Consider the following 8,814-nt stretch of genomic DNA (forward strand, 5'->3'; position numbering starts at 1 on the left):
GCTCCTGTGCCCTAGATACCAAAAATTAAATCAAATTCCGAGTTAAGTGTTCATGTAAATCACTGTGTGCTGATAACTGAGAGACATTGTTCTGAAGATAAGCAAGACATTTGTATATGTCCAGGGGTGGAAAGGTACTAGTAAGAATGTCTAAAGAAATAAAATACTCCTGGCAGCTCTCTCGATAATTCAGTCCAGCCAAAACTCGCACGCATGGTCTTAGAACTAAAAAAAATCTTTTTAAGTGAATACTGAATATGTTCCCATATTAAGATGACATAAGGTATATGGGACAAAAAGTATACGTTGTAGGCTGCCCTGAGTGTCCGGATAGAGCCTTTATAAGAAAAATTATTTTTAATAGCTTCTTATTCAGCTGTATGACATGTTCCTTCTAAGGGAGGCCAGGGTCTAATATGACTTCAAGAAACTTAAGATACGGATTACATGGTAAGAGGTTAAGAGTATCCTAGTAAAAAGTGAAGTTTTAAATTTTAGATCTGTTGACGCTAAGATGATTGAGTATAAATCAATTTATTATATTAGAACTAGTCTCACATACAATATCCACCAATCGACAGATAATTGATGTAAATTAAAAATAAAAGAGATCTTAGTAAAGACTCTTGAAGTACTCCTGATTTAATTTGCTCTTTTTGAGACTTCTGGTTATGGTACCATATATACTTGGTTCGGTCAAAAAGGTAAGATTAGACAAAACTGTTGTTGACAAAGTTGTAATGAGCAAGTTTTCTAAGTAAAATTGGGCGTGAGACACAGCCGAGCGCTTCCGTTAGATCATTGAAAAAGGCATATATATCCAATTTAGTCTCAAGACCGTCTACAACAAGATCCAAGAGGCCATTAATAGCTAACGTTTTTGATTGCTCAAAATGGAAATTAATTTGCTCTTTTAATATAGCTCGAAAGATTTTGGAATATATTGACAACAGATAAAGAGCGATAGATGGTAACAGTAGGAAAGACTTCAGCTAAGAGTCAGTGTCTTGTTAACTTAAGTTAGGGGATATGAGATATTTTTTAATGATTTTATAATTGTAGTGGTAATGTCAAAGCAATTCCTACTCTTGCTGTTTTTTTAGATTTTGTTCCTAACTTTATTGAAAGTTGGTAACTTAAAGTTGAAAGTAGTAGTTTTATGTAAATTTAAAAAGAGATTATCAAAACACTTTTCAGCACTGGGAGACCTTTGATAATTTATTTCAGCATTAACCTTGCTGAAATTATTGAACGTCTGCGCCTGAGCCATTATTGGTATTATTTAAAGAAAAAGAGTAATTTTTTATGAAAATCCACATTGTTACCTCTCCAAGATTTTTATGTAAGACTCAAAAGCTCTTTTCTTCGCCATATAAAAATCTTGCCTATTCACTTTCTTATATTTATTAATAAGATGTTTAGAAACTATAAAGTTTTTTAAATTTTAAATTTTTTTTTAAGACAAAATTCTTCAAATAAATAGTTGGAAAACTAAAGGGCGCGAGCGTATGCCTGTCGTCCGCCAAATGCGTGCCATACGCGTGAGAATTCCTGAAGAAATCGTTCCCACGGCCTACCGAGACGATTACAGATGCACGAGGTCCTCGAGGAACACCTGGCGAACCTGGACGCATAACACAAGAGTCTTGGCGAGCGTGTAGCGGGCGTTCTTGACGTCAACAACTATGAAAAGGTAAATACCAGATATATACGTGAAGGGGGTGCATCGAACACTGAACGGTCTATGTTATTATTTGGTTTAGAAAAATTATGGTATTCGTTTCATTATTTGTAGACATTTCTTTACTTAAGCAAAATATGGTAGTATTTTTTCCTAGTTGGATGATTTGCCTACAATAAATAAAATAATGATGAAAGATAAAAGTGTAAGAATGCTCAATGAATAAAAGGACCCAACTTTTAATTTTAATTGTTTGTTTAATTGTTTAATTTTAAAACCCCTAAGTTATTAGAAACGATCCTATTATGTGTTCAGATATAGAGGTTTAAACTGGCTTCAATCGTAGTTCACTAATAAGAAGCAATTTGTAAAGGGCCTAAACAATTTGTTGGAAAATCAGAGTATTGAGTATGGAATCTCTCAAGGCACAGTGCTTAAACCGATTCTGTTTCTTATTTATGTAAATAACTTAGGGAAGATTAGTATTAGTCATAGAGTAATTAAAAGTATATATGTATATAATATTTAATATTCATTTCTCTATGGTATTAGTGGATCATTTGTACTATTTGCTGATGATACAGCTATACTACGGCTAGGAACAGACAAAAATACTTTAAGAGAAATCATTAATCCTGATAATAGGGTGACAATCGAGTGGTGCAATAGCAACAAGCTACTATTTAATAACTCAAAATCTAGCATATTATCTTTTAAATACTCCGCAAGTAACATTAAGCAATGTCACTTTAAATAGTAAAAATAGTAAAAAAAAATTCAAAATGCAAAAAAGAGATTGGCATCAGCTTGTTATGCCTTAATGGTCAGGATCAATTATTTAGAGCAACATATTATAAGAAGAATTTATTTTGCCTTAATAGAATTACATTTGAGATAGTACTGGATTCAATTCTGGAGTTTTGCAAAGAGTCAAGTTAAATAATAATTAATTTTTTATTAGGTTACTAACTTAAGAAGAAGTAAGTTAATAAACATTTAATTATTTATATAGAGATAAAAATGAATAACCATTTTCCTATTAAAAATATAAAAAGTAATAGTCACTTCAAAGGTAAACAACAGTTAAAATGAAGGGCATATTATTCCCTTGAGGAATTTAAAAGTGATAGGATCTGATTCATCATTCAATTTTAAAATGTAATGTAATTTTAAATCAATTTACTGGCATTTATGTTGAACTACGTTTAGACATATAAATAACTTTTACTCAATATCTTGTATAGCTTTTTTATTACTTTTTATTGTTTGTTTTTTTTATTTGTTTCTTTATTATGTTATATTATGGTATCCTTTTTATTTTAATATTCTCAATTGTTTTATTAAATTTAAACAGTCTAGTTTTACTTTTTAGTATTTACATTGCTTGGTGTATATTGTAATATTTATAAATTTTTTATATTTTTATTTCTCAGCTTTGTAAATGTGGGCATTAGTCTCTTTTAAATTTTAATTAATTTAACATTGACTTTTATTACTTTCTTATGTAGTAACAGCAGCATCAAAAATTTTAAATTTATATTTTATTTTCGGTTGGTAGATATTTATTAAATTACGAAAAAGAATCCTAAAAATCTAAGAGTTATATAAAAATCAAAGATTAAGATCATAATTGTTAAAAAAAAAATCACAATCAAATATTCTTTATTTTGCTTTATTAAAAAGAAGTAACTTACAAAATTGTAAAAAAATTAAAAAGTGCAATGATTTAAATTATCAGTAGAATTTGTTTTTATATACAGTGTGGTGACTTTAACTGGAATAAATTCAGTTAAAACTAATCAAATTTTATCTCGCAAAATTCCTCAGACCCATTGATTTTTGTTTATTTTTTTTACATTTCAAGATAGTTTTTGTATTTTTTAACCTACAGGGGCGGTCCAAATTAACACAAACTTTTTTTTTTAAATAGAAAGCCACTTTTTTTAAACTCTTATTGAAAAGAGCCCCTTTTCCTGATTAAATTGCCCTATTTACTTTTGTGATTATCTAAAGGAGAAATACGAAAAAAAAATAAAAACCATTAAATTATTAAAAGTCTCGAAATATTTTGTGTTGGTAAATTTTTGGCGTATTTGTTTATTTTATTGGTATCGAGACATTTCTTGACATTTTTGAAGTGTCACTGTTAAAGTGAATTTCAACCAGTTGTTAAATAAGTTAACTTATATTGAAAAAATGCCCTATTAATCCGAATACCACAAGATTGAAATCTTAATGATAATTGGTTATGGGGACAGAAGTCGTACTCAGCTAGAGGTTGTCCACTTATTCAGGCAGAAATATCCAAATTTGCCACCTATCAACCAAGGTACGGTTAGTAAAATCGAAAGCAGATTTCGAGAAGTTGGGCACGTGAGGGATGTTTCAAGACAAAGGTCTTCTTCATGAATCGACGAAAACACCCAATTAAATGTATTGTTAGCGATGGAAGAAAATCCGGTAACTGCAGCCAGAAGAGTAGCTCGCGAAAACTCTATTCATCATAAATCAGTGCTAAAAATTTTAAAAAGTGCAAACAAACGACCTTATAAAATGCAACCTGTTCAAGAGTTATTGGAAGACGATCCAGATCGCAGAGTTCAGTTCTGTGAAATAATCATGAACGCCATTGACGAAAATCGCATATCTTCGTAGTGGATCCTTTTTTCTAATGAGGCTACATTCACCCTAAATGGCCATGTTAATAAGCAGAACTGTCGCTACTGGTCTGACGAGAGTCCACACTGGGTAAGGGAAACTAATACACAATATTCCCAGAAAACTAATGTTTGGGCTGGCATAATTGGCAGGCAAGTTATAGGGCCCATATTCTTCAATGATACTTTAACTTGGGAAAGATATCTAGAATTTCTTGAACATGAACTATTTCCAGTCTTACGTACCTTATATCCGAGTCAGTTCGATCCAGATTTTTATGATAAAAGAATCTGAATGCAACAAGATGGTGCTCCCCCACATTATGCCCGTAATGTACGCCAGTATTTAGATGACAATTTTCCAAACAGATGGACTGGTAGAAGAGGTGCAATCGAGTGGCCGGCACGTTCTCTCGATCTCACCCCACTTGATTTTTTTCTGTGGGGAAATTTGAAAAGTCAAATTTATATGAGCAAACCAGGAAACCTAGACGAACTCGAAGAACGTATTAGGCAAGAAATCCGACAAATATCTCCAGAAGTGTTAGAAAATGTCAGAAACGAATTTTATTATCGTCTTGGGCTTTGCCAACAAGTAAATGGTGCTCATTTTGAGCATCTTATACATTTAGCGCAACTTTTAATAATTTAATAGTTTTTTTTTCGTATTTCTCCTTTAGATAATCACAAAAGTAAATAAAGCAATTTAATCAAGAAAAAGGGCTCTTTTCAATGAGAGTTTAAAAAAAGTGGCTTTCCATTTGAAAAAAAAAGTTGGGATTAATTTGGACCGCCCCTGTAGGTGAAAAAATACTATTCTATTAAATACTATTATAAAAAACTATCTTGAAATGTGAAAAAAAAATAAACAAAAATCGACGGGTCTCACGAATTTTGCGAGATAAATTTTGATTAGTTTTAAATGAATTTATTCTAGTTAAAGTCACCACACTGTATTTACAAGAGATTTCGATTTTAATAATAATATGGCTCATTATAATAGTTTATAAGTTGGTTTGATATTTATTTTTGCCTACTACCTTAGTAAATGTAACCAAATTCTCCCAACATATTTTGGTAACGTGGTAAAGTTCTTTAAAGTTCTTAAAAAAGTCTTTTTAATTTAGATAATTATAAAATAGTGCCCCTTGAGTTAAATATCCATCAAAGTATTTGGCCAAAACTAGTAAAAAAATTAAATAATAAAAAAAGTAATATATTTACAACGAAAATATATACAGGGTATCCCATACATAACGGTAAATAGTTTTACAGCAAATTCCGCCTAAAAAAGAAAGATATTTTGGTAATCCGAAAGTCAAAGACAACCAAGATACATGATGATAAACTTAATATGATATGATATAAACGATGACAACTTAACTCTTTTGAATTTTGGCTATAAATATAGCATCTATTTTTTATTTTTTCCCTTTTTGGACAATGAGTTTTTTTATATAGCAAATCTTAAAATTAACGTTTTTTAAAATGTCATAGAGGGCGCCACCAGTAATTTGCGGAGTCTTTAATACACTTGTTCAGGTGAAGTAAAGACCAAAATTTGACAGAGGACCTTTAGTTATATTAGATTTATATTAGAAAGTGCCGTAGAATCACTGATCCTTGAGATTAGTGAAAACAATCCTCATGAATATGAGTTGGAAACAGTTTTTCAACAAGATTGAGCAGTGAGCACTGCCTTACTTCAGTAGAAATATTAGAGAATATTTGACTAATACTAACCCTAATCGATGGATTGCTCGTCAAGGGCCTACCGAGTGGCCAGCCAGGTCGCCCGATCTTACACCTCTGGACTTTTTTATGGATTATTTTACTGTCTTGAAGTTAATAGTGCACATTTTTATTATTTTTTGTAGTAAAATAGTTATAATTCTGTGTTATCTAAAGTTTAATTAGGTGTTTTAAATGGAAATAAAAATGCGAAGAATTATACTTTAAAAGGCTGCCATTTTGCTGTGGGTAGAAATAATGACTTATAATTCTAGGGCCATAAAGCATTCCGTGGGAGCTTTCAAACGATGTATCGCATGACCCTTTTCTATTTAATTCTATTTAAAACTTTGCACTTTAAAAGTTTTGCAATTTGAGCTAGGGATCAAAAAGTTGTATTTAGATTGCTAATGAAGTGTACCAAATTTTTGTATAAACGCGTTCAAAAGATAAGAGGGGAACTCTTATACAAAAATTAAGAGCCTCACTGTATAAAGATATAAAAAAAGGAAAATGGTTCACATGTAAAACAAAGTAAAGCAAAGTAATCTAGCACAACATACCTTCAAAATATACCGCCAATTGCTTGACAACTACATAAAACATGCCACTGACATTATAATTAGAAAAAATAAAATAAAATTGACATCTACGAGTTTAAAGATAGTGAAAAATAATATGAAACGTTAAATTTACCAACACAAGTTGTTGGATAACACAGTCGAAATAATTTAGAGATCTGCCATGATTTAAGAAGAAAACATCAATAAAGATTTTGTTATTTATATCAGTATGACAATACAAACTTATTACTTCACTATTAAAAACCAAATTTTAATATAATTTTAGTGCGAAGCTTATACGCTTTTGCTTGGTTTTTTCAGTAAATTTATGTATTTATGCGATTTGTACTATAAGCCTGGAAAAATATTTTTTCTATTCTTGGTTGATATGTATTCAGGATTATTGGACTATTATAAGAGTGTTTATTTAAAAATTTATTCATTGACTGGTTGATAAATAATGAAGGATAATTATTTTGACGTGAGTGAAAATAGATGGTTTTTATATTTTTATTGTGGGAAGCTAATAAAACATCACCTGTATTTGATGCTACAGTACCGCTATGTCGACAAATCCGATTTGAAGTTACCAAAAAATGGCTCCAGGCCAAGTGATATATTTGTTACTCTGGTAGAATTATTAATAAGCTGATCGTATCCAGACTAATGCAAGAAGTTAAATTGAATGAAGTGATATTGAATTTGATTTGAACATGTCAATATTAAGGTCACTTATATTTATTGAAGATACGATGATAAAAGTTGAGTAATATGATCATTATAAAATTTCAAAAATACGCGTATTCGGACGATGATAATTCAATAGAACGGCAAGACTATAAAGACTTATTTTTAGCTTCAAAAAAATATCCTTAAAACTCACATATGCGTCAATTCCGACAACACTATAAAAAATCAAAGACTTGACATAAATCCACAACGACGGCAACCCTATTGTTAGGCAATGATATTGCCTTTGAAAAGAGAACTTCATTTAACTACGTTTTTGACACTTCAATAACATCATACTTATGAGCTACAAGGTTCCTAAATTCCACAAAATTCGATAAGAGGCATTTTACATTTAAATTGGGGATATTCAACTGAAGTTTGAGAAAAAAAATTAAAATATAATAACAGGAAAAAACCGTAGTAATCTGTATAACCCAATAATTACCTTTCAATTTAAACTTACCATATAGTTTTGATACAGAGTTCAATTTTGATCAGAGACCGTATGATCAGATAGTAATTTCCTCTGTGTTTTATTATTACGGTTATTTTACCTAGTCCAATTTATACATTTTAAATCTTGCGCAGAACACGGCTTAGAATAATGTTTATTCGCACATATCGAACAACTAACATTATCTTTGTAAATTGTAACAAGCTATTGGAAATAGGTAAATTCCATAAGTTTATGGAAAAAAATCAAATTTATATTGCTCTTGTTTTTCATTTTTTCAGGCAATTGCGGAAGAAATCGGAAAATTATTTTCTAGAATAAAACAGTAGTTGTTAACTGTCTGAAAGAAAATAAAGTTAACACTGTTGTATTTTTTTAACTCTTCCAGACAGTTGAAGAAAAAAATCCCTAAGTGCCTGGAAGAAAATCGAATTTACATTGTTGTCATTTTTAATTTATTCCAGGTACATGAATGGCATTTAATAATACGCAAGTAGTCGGTAATTTTAGACCTTTCATGCAACGAAAACAAAGTCCTTTTCCAACAATAGCTTACGCAATATCGGCGATACTTTTTAAACAATATACATACATAATATACTTATTAACCAATACAATAAATAAAAAAATATAAACGTTTAGAAATATCACTGAAGCACATTATAAGCACTTGTGCGTGATTTATGGTTACATAATCGGGTAAATGTCAAATTTAGGTTATTATGTTTTTATTAGGTAAACAGACTATAACCAGGTTAGAAAGTTCGTTTCAGGGTACACTCAAAACAATATAAGCCTGTAAGTTGATATTTCAAAACACCCTGAAATAAAAAGCATCTATTGGATGCATTTAAGATTTATTAAATCATTAAAAACTTCTCTACCCTTTAAAAATATCCAGCTTTTGGCTTTACGTTTAAAAGAGTTAAAGCCTTCAACCATCCTTATATCATTTGGGAGCATGTTATACAATCTCGGAGCAAAATATTTTAAGAT

The 8,814-nt window shown here is 30.3% G+C and overlaps 1 protein-coding gene across 2 annotated transcripts in view; it reads right to left on the reverse strand.

Moving 5' to 3' along the window:
* Positions 1–8,814, reverse strand: part of LOC126737540 (uncharacterized) — a 256,720-nt gene that overhangs the window by 217,569 nt on the left and 30,337 nt on the right. The gene's annotated exons all lie outside the window — the stretch shown is intronic.

The sequence above is a fragment of the Anthonomus grandis genome, chromosome 6, assembly GCF_022605725.1.
Source record: "Anthonomus grandis grandis chromosome 6, icAntGran1.3, whole genome shotgun sequence".
Classification (NCBI taxonomy): Eukaryota; Metazoa; Arthropoda; class Insecta; order Coleoptera; family Curculionidae; genus Anthonomus; species Anthonomus grandis.